At 42.4% G+C, this 26796-nt stretch overlaps 1 long non-coding RNA gene across 1 annotated transcript in view; it reads left to right on the top strand.

The window, feature by feature from the left end:
- Positions 1-20314, top strand: part of LOC143841832 (uncharacterized) — a 36164-nt gene extending 15850 nt beyond the window's left edge. Inside the window, exon 3 of the long non-coding RNA XR_013232879.1 lies at positions 17794-20314. This is a non-coding gene — a long non-coding RNA (uncharacterized LOC143841832). The remainder of the gene's footprint in view (positions 1-17793) is intronic.
- The last annotated feature ends 6482 nt before the right edge of the window (positions 20315-26796 follow it).

Here is a 26796-nt window from a genome sequence, read left to right as displayed (position 1 = left end):
CTTCTCTCCCCACGCCTTGGCTTGTCAATCAAGACAAGCCACCAAACCCTTTACAGCTGTTGTTCTGGGGAATCAAGCTTACTTCTTCCCCAGGCCCCCAATTTTTTTTTTTTAAACATGGCAAGATGAGGGAAATCAGGATTTCGCTATGTCCTTCATTGCGGAGCAAATCTTATGAAAACTCATGCCAGCCACTTGAGAGCTCCTGGTTGCTGCTGATGTCATGTGGAAGCAGCTCCAAAACTTGCAAGGAGATGCTGTCCAGGGGGCAAATTCCTTGTGCGGAATCAGTCTGGCTAGGATACTCTCCACATATACATAGGTGGAAGAATCTCACTTGTTAAACCTCTAAGCAGATTCCCCCATCATATATTAAAGAAACAAGCCTATTTTGGGTTAACCTTTTGGCTTCTTACTGCTCTGGAAAATGCCTTTGTAGAAAACAACTCTCAGCCATTTGACATAGCATTTCTATAGCTACCAGATTTGCATTCTTCCTCTTGTTTACTGGCACTGCCATCAATCTAAATACTGAATATACTAAATATTCATTAAGCATTTCCTCAGTTATTTTTAGCTCTTTGATATTGAGGGAATCTAACTTTACTTACTAATAAGCAGGAACTCTATAGAACCAATTGGATTAAATGCCAATAATTCAGCACAGTCATTCAAACTCCACAATGGACAACAAAAGAGGGAACAAAATAGCCCAACCTATTACGTAAGCTGGAATCTAAAAGGTTGAGGAGCAGAAGAATATATTATATATTATATATTAAAATGCAAATATTTATTATAATTCATGTGCACATATAAAATATTAAAACATCAACATTAGTCATGCACTATTGCACTAATCCAAAACATATTGACACATGGATAAAGGACAAAAAAACTCAAATGCATTTCAGCCCCTCTTGGAGTCTTCTTCAGTGGTCTAATATTTAAATATATTCATGTGATGTAATAATAGGGACTATAAGGTGGTAAAAATATAATTGGAGACACTCCCACATTTACAAAATGTTCTCTAGATATCTCTCTCTTGGAGCTTCCCAATTAAAATATTTATTCTTCATAAGTTCTTATTGACGCCCTCTCTCAGCCTGAATGTATTCTCATGTGTCTCATAAAACACGAGGCACTACTGAAAATAACGCACTTTCAATCCATTTTCGATACAATTTGCAACTAAATGCTACTGTATGAACTGGCAAAATCCACTTGCAAACAATCGCTGAAGTGTATTGAATCCACATTATTTAGCATGTGTGAAAGTATCCATAGTAAACTGTGGGCAGCAACTGTGACTGAGCATATGAATTGCTATGAATATTTAGATACTTTATCTCAAAGGCAAAAAACAACATACACCAAAGTTATGATGTATTCTACATTTTCTGTACTGCAACTGTGTTTTTTGACAAAACTTGGCATGCTGTATGCAATTCACACAAGGTGAGCCACTATTCTTTGTAAACATTGTCTCCATCAGCCTGTCACTTCATCTAATTTAAATAAACCTGATCTTTGAATACTTATTTCTTCCTCTGTATATTCTCAAGTTTACACTTAGTCATGTACTATGAACTGCCATTCTTAAGTTTCAAAGGTATCTTATCTAGCCTCATACCTTATAAAAGGGAGTCTCTTTTCATTTGTTGTTTGTTTGTACTCTGTGGAATCTTTAATCTTAAATTATTGGTAGGGAATTGGTTTATCATTTTGAGTGGGCATTATCAGATGTGCTTGCGGTGTCTTGACCCATTTATTTATTTCCAATTTGATTTGTTTCTTGAGTAGGAATGGGTACAAACCAGCTAATGAACTAACGTTTGTCATGAGATTTGGCCTGTTCAGAGCTTGTAAACTGACATTTGTGAACTCAAGGGATGAGCTACCAGTAGTTTTGGCAGAATTCATGGTTGCTCATGACAGTTCATGAAGTGCAGAAAGTAGGAGTTCTTCCTGAAAAAAGCTGAGTGGCTGGCTGGAACTTTACCTTGGCCAGTTATTGTGAGCTCAGGTCCTGTTAAAGAGGATTCTTTGGAGGAAGAGCCTTCCCAGAAGCTCCCAGCTTCACATAAACATCAGCTGAATGAGAGCTTAGCCTAGCCAGGTGTTCAACAGGCAGAGAGCTCTAATCAGCAGAAGGGAATGGTGCTGCCTACAAAACAAGGCTTAGAATCCAAAGTTTTTGCAGAAGCTTCTCATTCCTCTGCCCAGCCTCCAGCTGCAGCCCCCTGTCTTGTCAGCTCACCTGAGCCAATTAAGCTATGTACTCCTGAGAGCTCTAATGTAAAATGCACCACCCCAGGTTAGCAAGATGAATTTTCCCTGCCTTCCTGTCAGCTTGTTTGGGTTTCCTTCCAGTGGAGAGCTGAAACTTGAGACCAGCACACCAAGCAGAGAAGTGGAAGGGAAGGCCTCTTCCAGAGAAATTGTCCCCCTCTTTCTACTGACTGTGGCTTGTCATGCCCGACAGAATAGTGGAAGGGAACTCTCTTTCTGAGAGATTTCCCCCCTCCCTGCTGGCCACTGGTTTGGGGGCTGTCTTCTGCAGTACTGTTAAAGTTTAAAGGAACTGCACATGGCAGCCCAAAAGAGGTAGAGAGCACCATGCAGCTGTTTATCACAACGTTTTGTAGTCTCTTTTCAATGGGTTGCACAAAACAACTGAGAGTTAGGGAGCAAGCTTCTTCCTGCTAGTCAGCTTTTTTTTTTTTTGCAGGCTTTCTGCAAACCCTGTTTAAAAGGAATGCAATTCCTTTTCAATGAGGTTTTCAAGCCCACAAACCACATGAACTGATTTCGTTCATAAATAAGGGTCCTGGTTTGGTTTGGGGTTTAACCACAAATCAGGAACCAAACCACATTTTCCCAGTTTGTGATCCCTATTTTCTATATGTAGCTACATCCTCAGTTAAAGATTACTAGGAAAACTGATCAGACCATAATTTCTTCTTTTGGGTTAATTTTATTTATTTATTTCATTTATATACCACCTTCCCCTAAGACTCACGGACCTTTTTCATGCATTTGTTTTACTGTGTACACTACACATGACCAAGCCCCCTTTTCTTCTTTACAGAACTCACATTTGATAGGATTACCAGCCAACAGTTAGCAGATAGCAGAAATCCAGAGGGGGACACATGGAGGGAGGGGGCACATGGAAGAACACAACAGCATTATGTCACTTTTAATGAAAGCTTAGAAGTACCATCATGCTGATCTAGGAATTGTTGGAAACTTTATTGAAAGTTGAGTTTCCAAAGAATGGTCTTATATAATTTGGAAACTGCAGTTATTAGAGAGGCATAATGTTATTTCTGAAAGTGTCATAATATTGTGAGGCCAATGGAGTGGCATCAGGCAGCTGGGGTTGCCCACTAAAGTTCTCCCACCATAGTGGTTGGCCTGGCAACCCTACTTACATGGCATTGAACTGTTTGGATATGGATTGGCTTTCTTATCCCCCTCAGTTCTTTCTTATCGGCCCTTAAGTTTATGTGAGGAAGAGAGGGAAGCCAAGAGAAGCTTGAACACACATAAAAATCTCTATAATTTGCAGATGGAATAAGAAAAATCTGTATATGTGCTGCAGATTCTTTTTTTTTAATCATGTTTAAAAAAAAAACAACAGGATCCAAAGTGGTTTACATTAAAATTAAAACTACAAAGCTCTCTCAGCTTGCCATAGTATGAACTGCTAGTATTCAGCCTATCAGGAAGAACAATCTCACTTTCTACTTCCATTTTAGCTTTGTGGTTCTTCAAAAAGCCCACTAAGTTTGAGGTTTTCTCCTGATGTTCCTTGGGGCTATAAAAAATTAGCAACAGTTTGACTCTCACAAGGTATGCGGAACACATACCTGCTCTTTGCTCCTTGGTCCCTTCCTCCCTCATGCACACACTCCTTCTCCCCATTCCACCCTGCCCTTGCCTTCCTTACCTCTTGTTTCCCTGACCTCCTCTCTGGTCTCTTTTCCCTCTCCCTCTCCCTCTCCCTCACACACAAACAAACAAACAAACTCCTTTCTACCATCTCCCCTGCCCCAGCCCCTCTTATCATTCATTTCCCTGGCCTGGTCCCTGGTCCCTCCCCCAGACACATACCCAGGCTCCCTTCTCCCTTCTCCCTCCCACCTCCCAACCCCTCACTCTCTCCTTACCTCTTGTGATGGCGCTGATTGGGCCTGCTGCCACAGCTCCCAGGCCCACAGAAGCAGTGCAGCTTCTATCTCCACCCACATAGGCTTCAACGGTTGTCTCCTGGGCCCATGGATGCTGTGTGGCTGCTGCCTCCACTGACAGATGCTACGTGGCCATCTCCTGGGCTCATGGATTATTCATGGCCACTGCCTCTGCCCACAGAGGCTAGGCGGCCACCTCCTGGGCTCGTGGATGCTGTGCTGCCACAGCCTCCACCCACAGAGGCTTCATGGTTTCTGCCTGGGCCTGTGGAGGGTGCACACAGCGGTTTCACAGCAGCCCCCTTGACCCATGGAGGTTATGTGGCCACCACCTTGGCCGCAGCTTTTGTTACCTCCACCAGCTATCCCCTGCCTCTTCTAGTGTGCTCCCTGGGGGAGGGACTACAGATGACATGTCCGTATTCACATTGGTTTATGCTAGAAGATATGTTCCACATCAACAAAGTTATCAGGTGACCATATACCCTCATGGTATTAACAGTATCTGTTGTTCTCTATCTCTTTACTTTTTACTGTGGTACAGTAGTTAGTGTTAGATTAGGACTAAGGAGTACATGGGTTCGAATCCCTACTTGACATGAAACTTAGAGCTAAGCCAAGCCAAACACGATGGCACACTAGTGACGGTCATGAGTTTTCTGATGTCATTTTAAAATATGACATGAATCTCTTTTCCCTTACCCTGTGGAAGATCTGTGTGATTTTTTTTTTTGGCATTTAAATAGGCATGGGATGGGGGAAGAATCAGGACTGGGCCCTCACTTTAAAATGGTGATAGAAAGGTTCTGGCAACTCCTTAGAGGCAGAGTAAGATCAAAATACACTCGGTTGGTTCCAACCAGCTTTTGACCAGCAAAAAAGGCTATGCTTGGGATCATGGAACCTGTATGGACTAAAGCCACATGAAAAGAGAGCTCTGTTAAGAACAAGAATTGAACAAGTTTGAGACAATTTCAAAACAGATTATTTGTCCTGAGTTTGGTGATGTTGGGAAATGGGTTTTTTAACCTCCCTTCCAATGGCATTTGTGTAACTCTCGAGGGCTCACTGAATTTTCTCTGATTTTTGTTGCAGAATGCAATAAAACTTGGGTGGCTGGTGTGGGTGTGAAATTTCAGATCTTCCCACATGACAGACATTACCCCCATCTCTGCAGCAGCCATTTCCTTCCCTGCCACTAGGAGCATTTTTGTTTGTTAAAATCAGCAATTGAATATTTTTAAATACTACACTGTACTAGGTACAGTGTATAATCTGTGTACTAGGATCTCTGAATTCCCAGCTTTCATTTTTTAAAGTTTCTAGCTTCTTTTGTTGTGGAGAGGAAAGGCCTACCTCTGCAACAAATGGGGATAGACTAACTTAAAAAAAAAGAAAGCTTAAAACTCAAAGAACCTGATACCCAGATTATTGTAACCTTAGATTGGCATCATGATATTTACTCACAATTTCTTTAAAAAATCAATACACCCTGATGGCCCTTGGAAGGGAACTGAAAATGGCTGCTATCTATGGAGTAGGGCAGGAAAACCTGCCAGGGAAACCCTGCTGCTGCTCTGTATTGGCAGCTGCAGCAGCAATGGAGAAACTACCCAAGCCAGCTTTCAGTGAAAAAGCTGGCTGGATCCAACCCAATAAGCAAATAAGTAATACCTCGAGATGTATTGTATACATGGTGGAATTAAAACCAGAATAGATGCAAAACTGATCTGAGGCTTCCCTGCTGGCTTTCAAGGGGTTTAAGACTAAAGTTTCTTTGCCTATTATCCTCATACCTTTTGCCTCCCCGGTGCCTGACTGGAACATTGGTGCATTAGAACAGTTATTTCCTAGGGCAAAGATACTATTATATTTTCTGTGCATGGTACTAAGTTTGCATTTTGTAATTGGCACTAATAGCACAGTAGGTGGTCTGGTTTCATATAGTGTATTGGAGTTTGTTTTCTTGCATATTTCTATGCTTTTGATGTATTTTCCTAGAGTAATCTATAGCACTCCCCATAACATATCATATTAAAAAACTCACTTCGATGTCATGTCATATCACAAATCCACTCTGCTGTCTACTGCAGCAAAAGATTACACAAAACTCCTACGTTTACTTTTTGCTTCCATGTCTATGAGCTGGGATGAGGTAAAGTTCCACCTACGAAGTATTGTTCAACAGCTAATTTGGTCAAGAACTTCTGGTAGGCTGCAGCCCACTTTATAAAACTGCCTCATTTAATGTAATACAGTGCAGTTGACACAGTGAATGTCTCTTGTTCCCACAGAGAATACTGTGGCCATGTGGTAATGATCTACCGTCAGCTTAGAGTCAATGACAAGACCAAGTGACAAACTTACATTATGGCTGTCTGCACCATACCTGAAGCAGCAGAGACTAAACAGAGGAAGTCATTTGTAGGGCCGTGCAACTCAGAATGAAGAGCTGAAATGCATGCATGTGTGCAAACCCACACACACATTGATGCCAGAAGAGATTTCATTCCATCAGTATTGTAGCATTATAAGGATCCAACCCGACTCTTGATTTTGAAGACTAGTAGGTAACAATTTAAGTATGGAGCACACGTGAAAGCTGGTGGTTTTTAACCACATCAGGAGATTACTGCAATTAAAACAGGTATTTGAGGGAAACGCTGTATTAAAACTATTACCATGAGGAACATTACAGCAACTGCCATGGCATAGCCTTCATACACCTATTTCTATGTTTTGAAAGGAGCACTCTTACCATCTCCTTCTGGGGCTCTGTTTCTTGCTTTATAGCAACATGGCATCTGTACTTCTATTGCATGGATCAAGCACTGAAGGGGTTGAGCCAAGCTATCTATTGAGCAACCGCACAATTCACTATTAGGGCTGCTGACTGGAGAAGGGAACTGGCACCAATGTGGTACCCATGGTATAAATAGCATGTGGGTCTTGTGCCTTTCTTCAGACTGGCATCTAGTTCTGAGGGAGGCCACTAGTTTGATTACTAGTCTTTAGCCTGCCTAAATTACTGAATGCCTGACAAGTGTGCACGTGGTCCAAGACACAGTGTCCCAGACAGAGCTCAGAATATCCCACCTGCAAGCCTGGAGTATACAGGTAATGATTTGTAAGGGGAGACATTACCTCGCAGAAATCTCATGTGGAAAGAAGTCTTAAATAAGCTAGACCTTTCCAAAAAATTTCAAAAGGTGACAAATAATAATTTGTCTCATAGAATTATAGTTGAAAGGGGCCATACAGGCCAATTAGTCCAACCCCCTGCTTAATGCAGGATCAGCCTAAAGCATCCGTGATATCTGTCCAGTCGCTACTTGAAGACTGCCAGTGTTGGGGAGTGCACCACTTCGTTAGGCAGCCTACTGCGGATCCTATCCTCTGCTACAAACAGGAACCCCACCCTCTTTCAAGTGACAACCTTTCAAATAGATAAGAGAGCAATCATGTCTCCTCCCAGCCTCCTCTTCTCCAGGCTAAACATTCCCAACTCCCTTAGCCTTTTTTCATAGGGCTGGGTCTCCAGATTGTGGACTGTTCTTATCACTCTCTTCTGCACCCTCTCAATTTTATCCACATCCTTTTTGAACTGAGGCCTCCAGAACTGCACACAGTACTCCAGGTGCAGTCTGACCAATGCAGAATACAGAGGGGCTATGACATCTTGCAGTTTTGATGTGATGCCTCAGTTGATACAGCCCAAGATTGCATTTGCCTTCTTTACCAATGCATCACATTGTCTGCTCATATTTAGCTTATAGTCCATAAGTACCCCAAGATGTCGTTCACACATACTGCTACCCATAAGTGTTTCCCCCATCCATTATTCTTACTTCTCATTTCTGTGACCCAGATGTAGAACACTGCACTTCTCCTTATAAAATTGCATCTTGTTCTCATTTGTCCACTTTTCCACCATGTGCAAATCTCGTTGAACTCTATATCTTCCGGGGGGGTTCCTACTTCTCCTAATTTGGTGGCATCTGCAAATTTAATGAGTAGTCCCTTCACTCCCTCCTCCAGATTACTGATAAAATATTAAACAGTAATGAGCCCTGTGGCACCCTGCTGCTCACCTCCAATGAAGCACCATTGACAACTGGTCTTTGCATCCAGTTTTCTAACCAGTTCCCTATCCACCTAATCATCTGAAAAATCTAGTCTGCAGTCCTCCAGTTTACCCATCAGAATATAATAGTCCAATAAATAATAATGAGCATTCACACACACAGACACACATGTATAACTCAGTCCAATGAATCATGGGTAAATGTGTTCCAGTGATCTCTCCTTTATCAGTATTTTATGCCTTTCATCCTTGTTCCTCAAGTTATTGATACAATTTCTAGTGGCTTGGGTTTGGGTTCCTTGGCCCCAATGTGTGTTCTTGACAGCCGTATAGCAGCTGCTGGGAGCTGCCTTTTAAAAACCAGAAGGGGACAAATTCTGCTTGTGCTCTTGCCCCCTCCCCCCCCACCCCATGCCATTCTCCTGAGCTGGAAAAATCCTTAGTGAAGTTATTTTGGAGCTGCACATGTGACTCATATTTTAGTGGTTATAGCAGTCCCCATATAGTAACTTTCCTCACATGCTTCCTCACAGGCGTTGCATGAGACACTTGGTCACTGTTCCAATCCCTGTCCAGAAGGAAGGAAATTCCATGAATTTGACTTCTTGTGTGGTTGCTTCACAGAACAGACTGTTTTACATTTACTTGTGTGGGGGGGGGGGTATAGGTGGTGAGTGGACAGGTATTATATGCCATCCATCATGGAGCTAAGCCAAGCCCAGGTAGTGATAGTAGCACCTCAGGAATTCGAATTTGGTTTGGAGGGATGGGTCTGAGAAGCAATGACAGATGCAAGCCATTTCTGTTGCCTTCTCCCACATGATAAGCAACCTAGGGAAAGATAAGTCCCAGAGCTTGGTCCTAGTTGTGCTAATGAGGCTCTGGAAGATGATGGCAGGCTTAGGCCATCAGCAATCAGGAGAAAGATGAGCTCTGGATAGTTTTGACAGCTGCAGGTTGGGAAATTCCTGGAGATTTGGGGGTGGAGTCTGGGGATGGAGGGGTTTGGGGAGGGGCTTCAGTAGGTAATAAGGCCATAGAGTTCACTTGACAAAGCAGCCATTTTCCCCAGGGGAACTGATTTCTGTCACTTGTAGATTGGTTGAAATTCCATGGGAATTTCTGCACATCAGTAAAAATAGTGTTTTGCCAGCGGAATGGCAAAGAACTAAATGCTATCTTGTGTACCAGCCATCCCTCACCTTTTCTCCTGTCTCGCCTTGTCTGCTCCTTTTGCACTCCTTACCCTTCACATGTACTGCTGGAAATGGTGGAAGAGAGCCACATGCCTTGTACATGACTTTCTTCTGCCTATCAATCCAGGCAGCCAATTCCCTTCTTCCATATGCTATAATGGGAATTTCAGCATTCCCGCCTTTCCCGGGGCCTGGATGGGTGGGGTGGGTAGAGCCTCCAAACCTTCAGAGTAGCTTGTGCTTGTGATCCTGCCTTTCCTGACTCTCCTCCAAATTTCAGAATGATCACTCCAAGGGGTCCATGTCTAGAGGCTCCCGAAGAGGCTTCCCCCATCCCTCCATTATATCCTATGGAATGGACTATCTAGACGATATAATGGAGGGATGTTGCACCCTCTTCGGGAGCCCCTAGAAGTGGACCTCTTGGCTCTACCTCAAACCCCCAGCTCCCCAGGCCCCAGGAAAGGCAGGAATTCCAATATTCCCATTATAGTTTATGGTGCCATAGACTTTCATTGGCTCCAAAGCCCAGGCGGCTAGATCGGGCCCCTAGTGATTTGTGTCCTTTGATTTTAGGGAGGAAGAATCATTCCTGATTGGGTGGGGGGGGGGGAGAAAACACACCTGTCAGCCACACAGGGAGGGGGTGGTATCCTGAGTCAGGCCTTCAGGCCATAGTGGTCTGACTATAGGAATCAAATGAAATGTTTTGAGGAAAGAACTCAGTAAAACATTCAGAATATTTAGATCAAAAATCTGAGGGAAGAATATAGAAGACTATTCAAGAAGCATGTCATGAATTATTGGCTGGACTGTCAGAGATTAATGCAAAACTACAAGACTGAACACTAGATTATTTAAAAGAATTTAAAAGAAAATGATATTTATCTAGAAAAACAAGATTCCAAGATTCTAATAAAATGCATTTTAGAGGCATGCCATAAGCTTTTGGAAGGCTAAACTTGGAAGAGCGATTGCAGGAATTTCTCCAAGATTATTTAAGATGCAAGGAGATTTTCCCAACATTGACTAGACTTCAAGAATAAGTTACCCTGAGATACACTGGTTCACTTCAGTCATAAGAAAACACAAGATGCAATACTAAAGAAGCAAAGAGAATTTAAAGTTGCAGAAAAAGAAGTACAGATCTCCTAACAAGGAAAGGGACAGATTTTGACTTTTTGAGAGAGAAGGAAATAAAATGCCACTGGAAAATACGATGTTTTCTAAAAAGGAGGAAAAGTAATTAAATAGAAGAACGAGCCAAGCTATTGGCTGAAGAATTGCCAATAAAGGATCTACAAGGAGGAACTGAAGTAAAATGAGGCAATACAAAACAAACTTGACTGAAGAGCTCAAGAGAAGAAATGGCCATGGCATCAACGTTGGGACGAAATGGATAACTTAAAAATACTATCAGTAAATATTAAAAAGCAAAATGCTTTTTATTTTATGCCTACAAGAAACCCACATAAAGAAGAAATGTGAACATATTTTAAATAATAAAAAATGGTAAAGTATATTTTGCTTCAGCCTTAGACAGAAAGTGCAGAGTAGCTATTTATATAAACAACTTACAATTAGAAGTAATAGAAGAATTGAAAGATCCAGAGGGAAGATATTTAATTTTAAAAATGAAACTGCCTGAAGGAAAGGTGTGTATGCTAGGGACAATGTACGCACCAAACAATGCCAAAGGTAATTTGTTTGCATTAAAAAAAAATTAGGTTAGAATTGCAAGAGGAAGTTTTGGAGACATGAATGGAGTTTTAAATCTAAAGAAGGATAGATCCTAAATGGCAGAAATCCTAAATGTTGGAAATTACCCCCCCCAACAGAATTATATTAAAATTTTAAATTCCCCAAGGAAGCTAAGAGCACGCTATAAGGTAGATTGCCTAATAAATCACCAAAAGTTTTGGAAGAGCTAAATGACTATATGGTGACAGCAGCTAGAATAATCTATGCAGCAAAATGGAATATGTACGTTGAAGAATTGGAAAATAGACTTGCCGATTATGTAGTAATGGCAAAATTAACAATTTCTTTGAGATTTCAGAATTTGATAGGTGGACTGTTTATTATGTAAACAGGAGACAAACTTAGGAGAGTTTAAAACTGTATAGAAATGTATTGCAATGTATTATAATGCAGAAGCAGAATTAGAACAAGATATAAAGAAATAGATTTTGAACAAAATATTCTATAATAGACTTTCTTTTGAACTTGGGTATACTGGAAGGTGGCTAGTAATTAGAAATGATGAAATATGTAACACAATATGTAGTTATGATGAAATTAATACTATAGGTGTAAAATATATCAGTTATGAAATCTGAAATTTAAATGTTCAAAGTAAGGACTATTGTATTTTGTAGAGGACTGTAACAAAGGGGATGTTGGGGAGAAATATTTAATATTCTGTACCTGATAGTGTGTGATGATTTGATATACGTGATGTGTTATGTAGTCCCTCCTTTTCTTTTGTATTCTTTTATATTATTATCTTGTTTTAAAAGTCAAAATATGTGAACTTAGGAAAGGAAATGCAGCACGTGTACATATTCAGCTGCCAAAAAGCTTCAGGGGTGGCCTGCAGTTCTGGTACATGGTGGCCCCATTTAACATTAACTCTGCACCTGGTTTGGTTTTTTAATTTTATTTTTTAATTTTTGAAGCTGCATTAGTAAGCAGTTGCTCTGTGGAGTCTCTTTGAACATATAATTGATTGTGGTATTGCTAAATGAGGCAATGTTTTTACAGCACCTGAAATGGAGCGGCAAAGCTTCGTAAACCTGTAACTCTCGCAAATGGACTTGGAGGACCTGAATGTTTTTGGGGGTTGACAGGACGCAGGTGGTGCTCAGCCATAAATGGTATTAGACAGGAGAGGGGGAATTAAAAGAGGCAATGAAGAGACTTCATAATAGGGGAAATCTAAACAAATGCTTCTTGCTACCTAAAAGACTAAGAGAGCTCTCTTCACTTTATTCCTTCTTGTTGTGGAAATCCGGGGTAACGAACAGGGGTTGTGATGGACCGTACCCTTTTTCTTTGTTCGCCTATAATGATCCCGCCAAATGGGAAGTTTATACGATGATAGTTTTTGGAACTATAAAACTAGTTTATGATTCCTGTGCAAAGGCATGCTCATTCCACTTGGGAAATATGTACACTGTTTATTTAAACAAAAGAGAAGCAATTTCCATCTTTATTTACAAAAAAAAAAAAAAGTTCAAGGATGAGGTGAGCATTCCCCACCATTTGACAGCTAAAAGAGATGTGCCTTTCCCCTCACAGTTCTGCTCTCCAGATGCGAACAATGGACGGGAGGCAGGAAGAAAGCCACGACTTCAGTTATGCCGTGTCTTTCTAAGGTTGTCCTTAACAGAGGGCCCCTGAATTACAGGGCTAAAACAGGTCAGAACAGCATTTTAAAAATGCAGCACTGTTGCAGTTGGCTAAGTTATGTTGTGTTTAAAAAAACATACATACCCATCGAATCCAACCTCTGGGTGTTGAGAACGGCTGCAGTGCTGGGCATAACTGGGCTGCTTATGTTCCACTGAAGGGAGTGAAATTTAAATAACTCAGCTGTGTTCAGGATTGCAGCCAATATTTCTATGGCACAGCTATAAATAAATGGACACAAAATGGCAGAAGTTAATATAGAAATTAATTTAAAGTTTTACGAGGCTAATGAAGTGAGAGTTTCTGTAAAAATATTTCAGAATTACTTTGTTTTCAAAATCACTTTCCCCTCTCCCCGCCCCAGGATAATGCCCTCTGTCTCTTGTGCTTCTGACTTTCCTTTCTGCATGTATGTTTTCTTGGAACTAAGTCCCACTAAGTTCAGTGGGGTTTATGATAAAGTATTTGACCATAAGATTGCAATCTCAGCTGTGTGATTTACACATTATGCTTTAAAAATATTAGACTTCAAACCCACTGATTTATGGCTAGTGTGACCTTATTACAGCATGCTTTGCTACATAATTTTACCAGGAATTCGAGTAAACAGAGGGAGTCAGGCCTACCTGGGACCTTGAGTCTATGTATTCAGTGTCTCCTGTGTGATTGCATTCTGTTTGGCTGCCCACTGCCTATGGCAGCACTCCAAAACACACTTGCTGGGGAGTAAGCTCCATTGAGCTAAATAAGACTTACTTCTGAGTCAATATGATTAGGATTGGGTTGTACATCATCTGCCTTTGAAAACAAAAGTCCTAGTTGAATGAAGATTTGGGTGTTGTGGCCAATAGAGCACTTGCAGTGGAATCCTAAGCAGAGTTATACTCTCCTAAGTCCCTTGACTGCAATAAGCTTAGCAAACTGTAGCAGTACTTAAGATGGCATTAAGTGCATTCTTATCTGTTTCATTAAAGCTACTCTTCCGGTCATTGTCTTATGTCTAACATCTTGCAGGGCTGAAATGTTAAACACAGTTTAAGAATGCTTTGTATTTCAGATACTCAACTCCTGTTTAATTAATGAGCAGATGTGTCAGAACTTTAGAGCATGACCCTCTTCCTTGATGTCTACATAGAGCTTTCTTTCAATCAAAAGATTCTCCATTCACTTACATTTGGGGAACGCATGCAGCATATTAACATAGGCTTCGCTGAATGGTAGAAACTGTATCTACCACTGAAGTGAAGAGAGTATCCCTTTCTTGCAAGGACGCTCTGTTTGCACAGCACAGTCCCATAAAGACCCTCCCAAGCTTGCTTTGTGCTTAGGTCATGAAGCAGTGCCACATATTGTCCCATGCCTGAGGTTGCCAGCTCTGTGGTGGGAAATACCTGGAGATTTGGGGGATGAAACTTGAGGAGGGTGGGTTTTCAGGAGGGGAGGGACTTCAGTGGCGTATAATAGAGTCCACCTTCCAAAGTGGCCCTTTTCTCAAGGTGAATTGATCTCTGTGACCAGGAGATCAGTTGTAATAGTGTGACCAGGAGATCAGTTGTAATAGTGGGAGCCAGGCAGCACCTGGAGGTTGGCAACTATGTCCCATACCGCTACAGCTTCAGACCTGGCAAGCGATGGCTCAAGTGATTTGCCTCAGTTTCTCCTCTTGGTTTCTCCACGTGGCATATGCACTAAGTCTGCTGATGGATTTGTTCTCATAGGTACAATTACACGGCACGTCTCCCTCCCATTCCCCACATGGAAGGGGCTAAGAGGCTCAGCCTATATGCAAAAGGTTGATTGAGATTCTGGCCCTGAATCCAGAAGGCTTCCAGAGAGCTTGAAAAACTCTGTGCTGCCAACTGGCATATACAAGTTCTTCACACAAACAGAGTTTCCCTGTGGAGCCTACCCCATGGCAATCCTAAAAAGTTAACAGTCAGTGGGAAAAATAATGATGATCTGCATCCATCCTCAGTTTTCCTGTTTGAAAGGTTAGCAACACATCTGTTTTCTCTCTGTTCTTTGTCTCTCTGTGCTTTACTGACTCTTGATACAGAGAGTGAGTTTTGCTGGAGGAAAAATAATCCCCATTTTGGTGCCTCTCTGCCTGTGTGGATTCATTTAGCTAGCAAACTCAAACAGTGGTAGTGATGGTGCGGGAATTCTTTCTGCCTGTAGCCATAAAACTTTATTTGCACTGAGAAGGGGGGGGGGAGAAATTGGAAGCAGCGGTGATGCCAGAACCACTGTTGAATGTTAAATCTGCAGCAGATGCCTCCCTCCACGTCGAAGTGTGGGCTATCTGAATGGAGATGAGGTCAGTGCAGGGTTTTCTGCAATCTAGTATGTTTGTTTGGAAAGTCCATCGTTTGGGGAGTCTGCCCCAGCTATCTAAGCAAATCTGTTCTGTAAAAGGGTTACCACAGTAATGTAGCAGGCTTCTTGCAAGCAGAGTGGCTGCTTATGACACCCCCTGGGGAAAAAAAAAGAGTTTTGAGATGGAAGTCAGTGGGGCAGAGGGTAATTCACAGTTATGGCTGCCAGATGTCCAAGGTTACCTTGCACGGTATTTTAAAAAAAAAAGGATTTGTGTTGCAAAAGAAATCTTTGAACAGGACAGTGCTTGAGATTCTAATGTCATTCAGGCTTCTGGTTTTGTTCTTACCAAAGTAGTGGATCACGACAGGATAGTGCCTGTTTTGGAATCAGGGAAGGTTCAGCATCACTGCCTTTGAGCAACCAGCATCATGCTCAGAATGCCTGCTGAGTCTTCCTGTGTTAACTAGACCCTGAACTATTTGGAGGAGATTAATCTCAAAGACTGTTTTGTACCAACTGAGAAGAAAAGCTGGTGCATAAAAGGGATTTGGGGAAGCCGGGTTCTGAATTTCGTGGCCAGCCTCCAGAATGTTTAGGTTTTCTTTTGGTGACTCGGTTTCTTTTCAACACTTGGAAAACTTTATCGATCCAAAACCCCAAAAGCACATGAGGGATAAGACCTGGAAAACCATGAAAGTTAATTTACTTGTGATTGAAACAGTGCAGTGCAGTGGTCAAATATGGGGCTAAGCCCAGGGGAAAAGAGAGGGCAAACTTCTCTGCCATGAAGATCATGGACCAATCAAGCTTCTTCAGCCCACCCTATCTTGCACAGTCGGCGTGAGGAGAAGGGAGGCTCATGGGGCCTGGATGCTGTCCTGAGTTCTATAGAGAGAGTGGGATAAAAAGGAACTAGGGCGAGAGATAAAACCTGCAGTGGGCCAAGGAGTAGATGGCTGTGTCTATCTCGTTCTAATGCCTTCCAGTGATTCTCTATTCCACTAGGAGGCTAAGAATCAAGATATGTGCCAGATCTCCCTCCATTTGGTCCAGACACCAAAAGCAATCGTAAATTCAGGAGGAACCTGATTGACATGGTTGTCTCAGCTTCTGGAATTGATCTCACAATGGTCTTGCTACGTGTACATATAGGTATACAGAGGCCTAGGCCTTCCCCTGAAGTTGCCTCTCAGTACTGGTATTCATAGGCTTACTGAATAGTTGCCTCTTAGTTGCAATGGCTAGGAGCCACTGATAATGTTGCCAATTTCCAGGTTTTATCTGGAAATCTCCTGGGATTACAACTGATCTCCAAGTAACCAGAGATCAGTTCACTTGGGAAAGTGGCTGCTTTGAAAGGTGGTCTTTATGGCATTATCCTCCCATTGAACCCCCCCTCCTCCTCAGGATCCACCCTCAAAATCTCCAGGTATATCCCAACCCATATCTGGCAACCCTACATAGTAGACCTGTCCTCCATGCCGCTTTCTAATCTCCTTTGAAAGCTGTCAATGCTTTTGGCCATCACTATATCCTCCTAGGTGTAAACTGCACGGAGCTTTTATTCCAATCCCAGGTTGATTCAGTCCCTGCCCTCTACACAGAATGCAATTTCCGTTTGGATTTGGGGCGATTTAAATTTTCTTTCTGCAGCAAGAAGGATTGATCCGGAATGAGCCTACCTTTATTGTGCGATATCTTAGAGTGCTTTTAACCCTCAATATTTTTCAAATCCGGTTTCTGAAAGCAAGCTCCGTGGTAGAGAACCTCTGATAGGCCACAATTGGTCATGTGACAAGCTTGCCTTAAAGGAGAAGCACCTAATTTCTCTCAACTTCTTTCGGTCCTGGATTTTTCCTCCCTCCTCTGCCTTCTTCGACCTTCTCCCCCTCCCCTCCAAGAAAAGAAAGAGGCTCTCTGCTTGGCTGCTCTCCCCCCCCCCTTCAAGAAAAGAAAGAAAGAGGCTTGGCTCCCCACCCCCCTTCTGAACTATCCTAACCATGTGCAGAACACTTTCCTGTTTCAATGGGGGGGGGGAGATGAAGACCCGAGGTCAAATCGATCTGAATTCAACAGGATTGACAATGGAATAAACAAAGTAAGTGTGCAGACTCTGCCCTAGTCACCGTTGCCTGTCTGGAATCTACTGATCACCAACTTCATGGGGTGTTCCTGCATTCTAGTATCTTGGGAGAAACATAAACAATTCTCTCTGGAAGATGACATGCTTGTGCATGAGGAGAACCATCCCCCATGGCTTATTTATCATCCTCGCAAGCAGTACATCTGCTGCATCTCCAGGAATTCACTATTCCAGTTTGAGACTATCAGGTAAGGCATCAGATAATCTCCTCTTAAAATGTTCCAGACCATTTTTATTTTGCGCCATTTAATTTCATTCTCTCTACCAGCATGCCTCCTTGGCCAAATGAAGAAAACTTTAAACGGATGCATATTTAAATGTTTGTACTGCTGCAGTTGAGGAACGGAGTTTCCTTCATTTAGGAGAGGCAGAAGCTCTAGAAACCCTCTGCTTGGTTACAACAAATTAAGCCATACTGTTTGCTCTTTGTGTATTTTCCAGTCTAAATTGCCCATACTCCTATAAGGGGATCGGATTGTTGTCACTGGAATTTTCGATGGAGACCCTGGCTCCCCCCAGTGTTCAAAAGCTACGCTCTGCACTCAGCAGCCGTTTCCACATCTGGCTTAAAGAAAGGAGAGGAAAGCAGAAAATTCGTTGTAAGACTACCCTATCTCTTCATTGTTTTTTCACGACTTGTCTGCAGTGCTTTGGAATGAATGTCAGCAAATATACCTCCCTTCACCTTTCTCTTCAGCAAAGTATTACAACCTGATTTACCATCCTCTAAATCATGTACCAAGACTCCCTAAAATAAATACTTTTTTTTTTCATTTGGCACTTGACCTGTTATAGATTCATGCTTCCAAATTTTCTAATGTGGTTGTAAGCACTGGTGATTTATGAGGGCAGACCCCTCCCCCTTATGAACTGTTAAGAGAGTTTTTATGTTGTTTAAGAAAACAATCAAAAGTGATTAAGAATCACAACCATGTGCAATATGTTGAAGTATGCAGCCGAAGCAGTAAGAAATGGGGGGGGGGGGGCATTACATTAGGCTTTTTTGGTTATAATTCTGAATGGTGCTGCCTTACTGAAAATGGCGTGTAAAAGTTTGTCCTCTACAGTTCTCCATCAAGAATGCTGTCACTACCTGTCCCCTCACTACCCCCTCCCCAGCTTTGTGTGGTGGTTAGGAGTGGGGCCTCTAATCTGGAGAAGTTGGGTTTGATTCCCCACTCATCCATGTGCAGCCAGCTGGGTGACCTTGGGCCTGTGACAGTTCTCTTAGGGTTATTCTCAGGAACTCTCAAATCATTCTCAGCCCACCCACCTCACAGGGTGTCTGTTGTGGGGACAGGAGGTGATAGGTGTTTGGGACTCCTTTGGATAGTGGGCAGGACATAAAACCCAATCTTCTCTTAGAGCTGTTCTGGCAGAGCAGTTATTTTAGAACTCTCTCTGCCCCATTTACCTCATAGGGTGTTGGTTGTAGGGAGAGGAAAGTAAGGTAAGCCAAGACTCCTTTGGGTAGTGAAAAGCAGGATATTTAAAAAGCAGCTTCACGTAGAGCTGCTCTCACAGAGCAGTTCTCTCAGAGCTCCCTCATAACCACCTACCTCACAGGGTGTCTATTGTGGGGAGAGGAAGAGAAAGCCTTGCCATAAAAATAACCCTCTAAACAAAACACAAAGTAGCTAGCGCCTAACATTTTAACAGCAGCATGAATAGTGGAATAAAATTAAGAAAACCCAGTGAAAGCACCATAGAATAAAATCTTGTGGAACCTCACAGCCCAAGAATCACAGGTTAAACCCCCATCTTCTAGTACCTGCTGGTAGGTAGAAATGGAAACACTGGAGTGGGGGGCCTCCAATCTCTTCCTCTGCTGCTCAGTCCAGGATACCATGGAAGTTCATAAACAAATGAAAAAAAAAGGAAATGCTTTTTCATTTGAAGGTGGAGTTACTTCTACATAATGAAATAATTATAAATCACATATATATCCAAAGCCATGGAACTCAGGATGACTAAATGGTGTTGCATTTCACCAGCCTGTGAAATAGGGTGAGATACTGGGCTGAATCTGCATGGAGCTTTTAGTCAGATACCAGGTTGATTAAATCCCTGCTGTCTACACTATGACAAAGAGTGCTTGCACTCAACAGCTCACGCCCTGAATAATCTTTGTTGGTCTCAAAGGTGCTCCTGGACTCTGATTTTATTATGTTAGCTTCAGCTATAGTGTATCTGCTCAAAAAAGGAATGAGTTTTAGGAACATTCTCAACCCCTATGACATTTTTTGGGTTTGGAATCTTCACTTTTTGATGGAATTCTAGAGTAGAACGTACCTGTGAACTGATAGAATAAGAAGAGCCACATACAAATGACACTGTTTTAGGCCAAAGGCTGCAATCGCAAGGCACCTTATTTTCATTTGCTCTGGTGGTTTGAGCAAGGGGACTGTCTGTATTATGTCAGCACTGAAATAGCTATTTGCCAGTTTGCTTCTGTGATACTTAGAAGTCCTTTATGGCCCAGGACCCACATATCTGAAGGATGGCCAGTATCTGTATCCGCATATGCATCAGCTCCATTCAGCCAAACAGTTTATTTTGCTGGTGCTTTAACTGCAGCTGGACAACCTCCTCATAACTCACACCACAGCCTTCTCCATCAGGGTTCCCATCCTGCATAATGGACTCCTTAAGAAGTCTCCTTCCTTATCAGCCCTCATTAAGCCTTGACAATTGGTCCTTTTGGGGGATGTGTGTGTGTGTTTTCCATGGTGGTTTTTGTGGTCTTATGCTTGGGCTGTGTGTTTGTTTCTTTTCTGCTTTGGGGTAGAGATTGGGCTTTTTAAATGTATATTTTTTCCTCATTGTAAGCAGTCATGAGCTATTGGAAGATTAGGTTGTACCTTTTCCCCCAAGAAAGCAAGAGAACAAAATAATTCAGTTTTGGGCCTGGAAATGTTTGGTGAGCCTTGAACAAAGATTACTTTTACTCTGTTGCTAGAGATATTTCAGCTTCTGTTATTCCCCAAGAAATTACAGACTATGTGAACTTGTATGGCTAATGGAAAGGCATTGGCTTTTGACAAAAAAAGTCATAGTGTTTTAGAAGAATGTTCATTTTAACTAATGTTCAAATAAAACTTGTGCCAAATCAAATGGTATTGCGGTATTCATCAAACTATTTAAAATACACTTTCGCGATTAGGGAATGAATCATAGCTCCGTTCCTCGGAATACCACCCAAGGGTTACTCAGCAGCACAATGAAAGAAGTTTATTTGCAGTCATTCACAGCTAATTCACTTCTTGAGACCCTCAAAAAGAGCTGTCACTTCCCTGGCCTGGATCCCTACCTGTGAGATTTTGATTATATCACTAACCCCTTCATTGGCCTAATAGTAATGTTACTTTTTGATGTGGTTACCATTTCATGGGATAATTTTGCTATATTTTGTATGGTGAATATTTCCTTTCACCAGGCTCTCAACTTGGCGAGGTCTGGTATTAAGCACGGTAAGAAGAGATGTGGATTTTAGTTTGTGGTTTTCTCACAGGATCAAGGACAGATCATACTGCATGAGGCTCTGCTAAAATCAGATAGCCAGTATGTGAAAATGGTGGGAAAGAGACAACTTGTGAGAAAGTACCCATTTCAGTGTAAGGTAGGAACAAATCCAGTACCAGCTATACTTGAAATCAGCTTTAATTTCAAAATTTATGGGACCAAATTAGGCTGTAAGGGAATTAACAGAATGTCAACTGGATACCTGCAAAGAGAAGGGAAAATCTCTCCCTCACACACACTTGCCTGACCTTCTATTCATGTCTTGCTTGTTTCTCCTACATTTTTCTTTCTCTCCCTCTGCTGATCAACACACCTCCTTCTTACTCTTCTCACCCAGCTACTCGTTCACTCTCCCTTATTTTTAATTTATTCCTATTTTCCCCAGCCTTTGTTTCCTCTTTTGCCCACAGTGCTTCCATACCATCTCTTCCTCATCTTTGGCTTGGCACCTTTTTCTGCTTGATGTTTCACCTCCTCACCCACTTAGTTTTCCTTCCCACTGGTGGTTGCTGACTTTTGCTCTCCTCCTCCAGCGTTTCCTTTTCTCCTGACTACCTTTGCACTCCTACTTTTGGGCATATTTCTCCACACTTGTGGTTTTACACACATAGGAGAAGAAGACTACAACCACCTTCCTTTCCTCTAAACACAACAGATAACCTGTGAATTAAGCTCTGAGAGCAGCCCTAAGAGAACGATGAATAGCCCAAAGACACTCGCACATGCAGCTGGCTTCATGCGGAGGAGTGGGGAATCAAACAGGGTACTGCAGATTAGAGGCCTCCACTTTTAACCACTACACAATGCTGGCTCTCTGTATGTAGAAATATTTACCTTAGCCTGATGTACCCGGCCCCCTGATATTTTTAAATATACATGATGAGCATACTTGGCTTTTTGATAATATATTTTGCTGGATTCACCTGGACCCACAACTAAGATCTTTCTCACAGGAAGTTAGTTTTGGACAGACAGGGAGCTTAGATGAGGGGGAAATTATTCAGTCATATGAATCATATGCTGAATTTATATAGGCTTAATTATGTTTGTTCAATGGCTGTCAATAATTTATATAATGAAATGGAAAAATAGAGAAAATGGAATTTATCAATCACAGTTGTGGGAGAGAGGCTAGTAACCAGTTCAAGAAAACATATGACCTCATTAAGGGTGTTTAGTGTATATTGCAAAAAGCAAAGAAAGGGAATTAATATATATTCAATATAAATGAGGGGCAAATTGCAAAGCATTTGCTGTGCAGTGATTAATTGTGTGTGTGTGTGTGTGTGTGTAAAAGATTGGTTTAAGACATGCCAAGGGCATGTCAAGTTTAAGAGGCCCCTTAACATGAACCCTTTTCCCCAAAAGTGATTTGGTAACTTTAGTAGGGTTTTTTTTAGAGATCCTTTGTAACCAGAGGCACAAAAATGTATCTTATTTAGCAAATGCAAAAACCTAGTTTATAAACCACCGCTTCCTAATAATTGCATAGTGTCCTCAATATGAGTGGTCCTTTACAGCAGGGGTAATCTACCTGTGGTCCTCCAGATGTTCATGGACTACAATTCCGATGAATATATGGGAATTGTAGTCCATGGACATCTGGAGGACCACAGGTTGACTACCTCTGCTTTACAGAATTCCAAAGGGGGGGTCATCAGGTAAATATGTGACAAGGTGTCATCTAATCAGAAAATGATTTTTTTTTAAATGTCCAAAGATCTTATAACCTAAATTTTGAGAAAAGAAAGAGAAGAAACGCAGGAAATTATGATCAAGGAAATAATTTGCATTCATTTGTTTTATTTCAGCTAGGTTCTATTTTCTGCCTACCTTATTTCCACATGTATCTGAGATCAGTTGTAGATAAGGTTCTTTGATATTGGGCAGACTAAAACCACAGCCTCAAGAACAGGAAATATACCTGGGGCTGGCTGGCCATTTTACATACAGGGACATGTCCTGGTGGGCCACTGCCGTAGAGTGCCACGTGACTAGACCCAGCAAAGCTACCTTGCAGCAACAGTATGAGTACCTCAGGTGCCACCCAGCTCAGACCGTTTATTAGCAAGGGTAGGACTTCAGGGGGCACTCCGCTTAGCATTTCCAAGGACTCTTTATACTTCCCAGGCAACTCCTGGCATAAACACAAAGATGTGAGTGTCCTGCGTAGTGCAGGGGGTTGGACTAGATGACCCATGAGTTCCCTTTCAACTCTGTTATTCTATGATTCTATTTATGTGCCTGATCCCAAAAGCATCCAGTAGTACTAATGAAGTCACATTTATCCATTGTACCTTAATCACTGAAAAGCCCTTCAATCAAATCTCAGCTCAGCTGTGGATGGTTTAAAGCATGCATCTCAGTTTTTGCCCTCATTGTATTAGATCCCCTGATGAAGCATACAGCAAAACACATAGGGAAGATTTGATATATCTTGTTCCTATCTGCTGGTATGGCCTTAACTTCTTCCAGTCACCAATACTAGCCAGAACTGATATAATGATTACTGAGGTAAGGTGCTTTGATAGATTACTATACAAATGTTAAGAAGTACTCTGAGGTTAAGTCCTCCCAAAATTAATTGTCAGTCCTAATACCTATGTGGATGATTTCGAAGATATTTAGACCATTTCCACACAGAGGGGTAAAACACAAGTGGCTTCCTGCTTACAAGTGTGGGATGGTAAATCTTAGGCCCATTCCGCACCAGGATCAATGTGGCAAATTGATCATGAAAAGAAAAAATGCAATTTAAAATAGTGGAATTCGGCGTAACTCATACGTGCCTTTGAGTGGAATCCAGTTGCGTTTCAATTGTTTCCCACAGGTTTCCAGTCTCGGCAAAAATCGCTAGAAAGGAAGCGATATTTGCCGTGCTTTGTCCCACCCCTGGCCGTCAATCAAACGAGCAGTCAATGGGCGGTTGTTACCATGCTCCAAAAAAGCCCTTTTGCCTTTAAGAACGTGTTTAAAAAAAAAAAGAAAAATACACATTGCAACAAATATGCCTTGATTCCTTGATTCCTTGCTTCCTCCTAACGTAGAGACCCATCTAGCTGGCAGCTGGCGTGTGAGCTGCCATTTCATCGTGGCCATGCTCCCCCGAGTGAAAAAAAAATCCCCCCCCGTGTACGGACACGATTTTTGGCCGAAAATAAAGGGAACTTGCAAATGGGGCTGTGTTGTGCTTGGTGACTTAAAGCAGCTCTGTGGAGGGACTGCAGCCGGAGAAGCCTCGCTGGGTGAATGAAGGCCTGCCGGTTCGTTGCTCTCCGCTCGCTCTGAGAAAAAAAAATGGCGATCGCTTCGCCGGAAGATCAGAGGAGAGAGCCAGGGGGAGGGACTTTGCTGAAACCACAACAATGGTAATGCACAGAACTTTTTTGCTAGTGTTGCAGATTGGTTGCAAGAGTGTAGTGCTTTCCAGAGGGTGAATCCACTTTTTCAGATTTCCCTGGAAGCGCTACAATGAAGCGCTTCTAGCAGGACTGTTTCAGGAGTGTGGCAGATTGTCAATGACATTGTGCATAACTGCATTTTAGTAGCGATTACAATTTGCCACAGTCCTGCTACATTAAACCTGTGCGGAATGGGTCTTATATTTGCAGCCACCAATCATAGCTCAACAGTTCTCTCCTGGACTGAAACTTTATCCCACCCACATCCCCCAAAATTTCTAAATGCACTTTCATGTTGCTATACAGTCATACCACAACACAGATGCATTTTTATTAGAAATCAACACTGCCCCGTTGCTATGGAGAAACGCTAGAACAAAAAAGCATTCCCCCCTTTTTTTGGGAATTCATGTTCTTTTCCAGATTGTGTCTGGGTGGATTTCTGAGACCCTGAACATGATAACTGGAGCCCAATAAGGCATTTTGTGCTAATGGTTGGCTTAAAAACATAGTGCTCTGACCCCTGTATGATTGGGAGACAGATGCTTGATCACTTCACCCCCTTTCCCAGCTCATTTCCCAACTCCAGGAAACAGAACCGGGGCTGGTTTTACCTGCCCGAGTTGTGAGAAGGCTGGACATGGTCCCTGGAGCCAAAAAAGATATATTGTGTAAATGGAAGGCAGCCCGATCACCCCCCCCCCTTTCCAAGCTCATTCCCACTTCTCAAAACAGAAAAGGGGTTGTGTTTTGCCTGCCTGATTCAAAAAAGACCATGGACACTTTAAAGAAGATTTTATTTCACCTCTGACAATGTAGGTTTGCAGTCATGCTGCAACATGGACTGCGCCATTAAAAAAATTACTCAGAACAGGAAATGGAGAGGGGAGGGCAGGTGCGAGGGCAGGACAAAGCTGGCCAGAGTACTGCGCATTTTCCACTCCATACGTTCTTATCCCTGGTTGCTAACTGGTTGCTCACAAATGGTTCGTATGATTTAGAGTAGATGCTATTGCAGTGATTGCTTGCGGTTGTCACACAAGCAGATTAGAGCTGTTCCATTTATCTTATTGTGTTGCCCACATTTGGCAATCCAGTATTTAAAGTGTTATTTTACAGATTAGATAGCAGGGCTGCAGCGATGTAGTCATATCTGTTGTTGCTGAAATAGCTCCAGCATTTAGGTGACTCACTCCAGTTCTCACCTTTCTTATCCTCTATGGTCAGTTCTGTGCTGTATGGTAGGATGGTTCAGGTCACTTGCACCATGCATTTTGGAACTGACTGCTTATTGTGAATACAGTAGCACCAACATCTTAGGTTAGTTCATGATGGCAATGCCATAGGTTTTAGCTGTACTGGTGGAACAGCTGTTGAAAAGAAGACAGCTGCCCTGAGCTGGCTTGCTGTGAGGGTGGTATAAAAATCAGTTAAATTTTAAATTCTATCATTACATTTAAAGTCATCATTTACCATAAAGCCTCTACAATGTGCAATGTAATTCACAAAGGAACAAACACTTGATTATGGTGGCTTAACTTGCCCCCCCAGAATAATCCTATCCCTGTGAACCCTGTATATATAATATATACAGTAGGCACAGTAGGCACATGTGTACAGCAAGAACTAGTGGGCAAGGATAATATGAGTCTCTGAGATATGTTTCACCTTATGATAAGCATTTGCTTGCTTCTTCAATCCTCTCCCCCCCCTTCAAGAAAAGAAAGAGGCTGTGCTTGGCTCCCCCCTTCAGAACTACCCTAATCACCTGCAGAACACTTTCTGTTTCAATGGGGGGGGGGGGAGAAGACCCGAGTTCAAATTGATCTGAATTCAACAGGATTGACAATGGAATAAACAAAGGGCCATTCCACACCAGGATCTATGTTGCAAATTAGTTGCGGAATGAAAAAAACGGCATTTTAAATAGTGGAATTCGTCGTTATGCATACCTGCCTTTGTAGTGGAATCCAGTTGCGTTTCTATCGTTTCCCACAGGTTTCCGGTCTCGGCAAAAATCGCTAGCCAGGAAGTGATATTTCCAAGCTTTGTCCCGCCCCTGGCCGTCAATCAAACGAGCAGCCAATGGGCGGCCGTTATCATGCTCCTGAAAAGTCCCTTTCCCTGTAAGGCAGGTTTTAAAAAAATACACGTTGCAACGAATCTGCGTTGATTCGTTGCAACGGAGAGACCAATCTAGCTAGCAGGTGGTGTTTGAGCTGCCGTTTCATCGTTGCCATGCTCCCCCAGAGTGGAAAAAAAAACTCCCCCCACACGGGCGTGATTTTCGGCCGAAAATAAAGGGAAAAATAAAGGGAAAATAAACCAGCAAACGGGGCTGTGTGGTGCTTGGTGACTTAAAACAGCTCTGGGGAAGGATTGCAGCCAGGGAAGCCTCGCTGGGTAAATGAAGGCTCGCCGGTGAGTTGATCTCCGCTCGCTCTGAGAAAAAAAATGGCGATCGCTTCACCGGAAGATCAGAGGAGAGAGCCGGGGGGAGGGACTTTGCAGAAACCGCAAC

This window comes from Paroedura picta, chromosome 7 (assembly GCF_049243985.1).
Source record: "Paroedura picta isolate Pp20150507F chromosome 7, Ppicta_v3.0, whole genome shotgun sequence".
In the NCBI taxonomy this organism is placed as follows: domain Eukaryota; kingdom Metazoa; phylum Chordata; class Lepidosauria; order Squamata; family Gekkonidae; genus Paroedura; species Paroedura picta.
Note: the sequence above shows the minus strand (reverse complement) of the source record. Positions and strands in the feature narration are given on the sequence as shown.